The sequence below is a fragment of the Dasypus novemcinctus genome, chromosome 2 (assembly GCF_030445035.2).
Source record: "Dasypus novemcinctus isolate mDasNov1 chromosome 2, mDasNov1.1.hap2, whole genome shotgun sequence".
In the NCBI taxonomy this organism is placed as follows: domain Eukaryota; kingdom Metazoa; phylum Chordata; class Mammalia; order Cingulata; family Dasypodidae; genus Dasypus; species Dasypus novemcinctus.
The window spans coordinates 161185815-161189158 of record NC_080674.1 but is presented as its reverse complement, the minus strand read 5'-3'; positions in this window follow the sequence as shown (position 1 = coordinate 161189158).

Here is a 3344-nt window from a genome sequence, read left to right as displayed (position 1 = left end):
ACAATCACGTCAGGCCAGCTTTCTCTAGAATTATATTATTAACAAGATGCAATGAAATAGCAATTGGTTCAAAGTGGAGAACAAAGGAGAACAACCAAGGGGGAAAGCATCTGTTTAATCACAGAATGCAAGAACTGTAGAAGGGGAGATAAACCCTGGTGAGCACAATATCCTTGAAAAATAATCAAAATAAGAGTATCAGCAACTGTTAACGGTTTTATGTATATTATCTCATTTAATCCTCACAACAATCCTAGAAACTAGAGTAAGTATGATCTCCATTTTATTGCTAAGGAAACTATGTCTAGAGAGGCTTACTTCCTTGCCCACACAGTCAGTTAGTAGATGGCAGAGCCAGGACTTGAACCTAATTTGACACCAGACCTTATGCTCATAACCTTCATACTATACTGCTTCATTTTGTCCTCCATTTGAATATCTCCATTACCAGGGTACTCACTACCTCAAAAGGTAGCTCATTGCTAGAAGGAATATTCTTAAATTGAGCTGGGTATTCCTCCCTGTGAGTTGCTCCAAAAGACAATGACTCTGCTTCCCCCGATCTCCTAATCCTGGTGTCCCATAACCAGTTATCTCCCTCTTATCCATGGCAGCCCTTCAGAGATTTAAGGACATCATATTGCCCTGACACTGATCTTCTCCAGGATAAAAATCTCCCATTCTTTTCCTTGACCCCCATTTAGTAAGATCTCCAAACTCTTCCTATCTCAATTACCTTCTCCAGAACATACTCAGGTTTGACAATGAGACTCTTAGAGAACTGAACCCAGATGTCTAAGTATCTCAGCCAGAAGAGGATGAAGGAGGACCATTTCCTCCCTCATCCTCAGCCTGCTACTTCTCTTCATGCACTCCAAGACCATTATCTACATGGGCAACCAGCTCATGCATTTGCTTAGGTAGGATTGCTTCCCAACAGCTCAGACTTCAAAGTCTTTTTCAAATGTGACCTTTAGCCTGTCCTTGACTCAGTTCCTCTATTCAACAATCAGTTGGTTCTTAGTAGAGGAAAAGTAAACAGATCGACCAGATAAAACCACCAAAGAAAACTTTAGTATTCATTCCTACTCAAAATTATTTGTCTTTGTGAAATGACTTTTTGTTATCAGTTGGTCCAAAGGGGATAGATCATCCTGTTAACCCTAGGCCTTTGTTTTGCAAAATATCTTCACATCAATAAAAACTACCATTCTGAGCACCTGCTAGATGATAGGCATCTGTCAAGTTGACTATCCTTATCCTTATGATAATCCTGAAAGTTTGGCACTATTATTTCCTTAATCCAGATGAAGAAACTGAGTCACAGAGATTAGTACCCTGACCAAAGTTTCACAATTATTTTAACACTTTCTGTCCTGTAAGAGCCAGGCCTGAGATTTAAATCCAGGTCTGCTGGATCCAATGCCCACACACTTACCACCACAACGCAATGGTTACCCAGTCCAAAACTTCTTACATTGGCCCATCCCTGACTAATGGGTTTCTATCAACTTATCTAACTTTTCCTTTGATTATCTCAAACATCCCAGGATCCTGAGAAGGCAGAGACCGAGGGACTTGTCCAAGGTCCCAAAGCCTGGGCCTCCTTCCCAATCTTTGTCAGGTATTCTGTCTTTATCCTATATCTGGGCATAAAGGGCACTGATCCTGCCTTATTAACCAGTGTTCTGGTCCTGGCTAAGGCACTTGGAGGTGAGAGGGCCTCTGCAAGTCACAGGGTTGGAGTGGGACAAGTTGCACAGCTCCTGGAGGTAAAGCTGATTAATCTCATGGCCGCCCACTCACTCTCTAAAAGAGCAGCTGACCAGTCACGACTGATAAGTAAAGAGGAAGGTAATTTAAAGGTCAGATGAACACTGGATGTCTATCAGCCCTTCTTTCATGACAAATGTGTCTGAGATGTACGCTCAGAGTGCAGATGTTATTTTAAGATGGGCGGCTCATTGGGAGCCAGAATACTGAATTCGCCCAGCCTGTGGTGGCCCCGTTTTATAAAATGCAGCATCCAGGAGTTACAAAAGGCAGAGCAATGGAGTAAAATGAACAATAGAGGTAGGAGACCCAGAATATATACTGAGCCTTGCCCCTGACTGGTGGCCTTTAAACAGGTTGCTTGAGCACTTTGTGTCTTACCTTGCTCATCCACAAAACGAGGAACGCTTATGAGACTGCTCTCTTGGGTCCCACCATCATAACGATACTGTGACAAAAAGACAGGATTGCCCCTCAGATTTTGAACTCCGTACCATACAATGATAAAGGTGCAAGAACCTTTAGAAAGTAACTATCACAGCAGGTTATGATTAACAGAACTCTCTTCTCAAAAGGTATCTTACTTAGAAGCCCTATATATATATCAAACTGATACAACCTGAATTAATCTGGTTAAATAGAGTTGGGGACTTTGAGCCCCTCACAGCAATTGCCAGTACTTCTCTGGAACCTGCACCTGGGAACAGTCTAAAGACAGGCCACCTAGCCCATTTTACAAATGAGGAAACTGAGGCCCAGAGAACTGAAGGGATTTTCTCAAAGGCTCAGACTTTAGGAAAGAATCCAGTATAGAATGCAGCACTTGCAAGTTCCAGTTGAGTGCTATTTCTACTACAACTTGCTGGGACTCTTCATTCTTTTTCCAATGATTCATGTACAATTATATGTGCATGACATAAAATATTCTAGTGAGTGATTTTGAAACTATACTCCTTGGAGTCCTAACAGTTTGACGAGGGTGGCAGGAAAGGGAGGACTCTTACCTCTGATTCAATCGAGGAGAGTCTGCATTTGTCTCTAAGATCTATTAATAGCACCTGCTAATATTTATTGAGCACTTACAATCTGACAGGCACTGTGCTAAGAATTTTTTATGTTCACTATCTTATTTATACTCCCAAGGAGCCTATGAGGTAGCTCTTTTTTTTAATTCTTAATTTTTTTAAATTTAGAGCTGAAGAAACAGAGGCTTATAAAGATGAAGTAACTCAAATCTAAGTAGTCTGACCCCACGGGCTCCCTGCCCACAACCTCCATGCTCTCCTATGCAAGTATAACATCTTTCGGGGAGAAAAAAGAACCCACAGCCAAACTATCATTTTGTCTGGTTTATTTGAAATGTCCTGCTCTAGAGGAGCCACACCCAGGCTTCTCTCCTCTCTGAGCTCCTAGCCCTGTGCCTTCGCCCACAGATCAGCCCTCTCCCAGAAGTAAAGTGGTGGCCTGTGCAACAAGGGGCTTACCAAAACCGTGCCCTCCTCTAGCCTAACACAGTGCCCAAAAGTACTCCACGGAGCCACAGTGCTGTTACAGAAGGCCTCGGCAAGGTC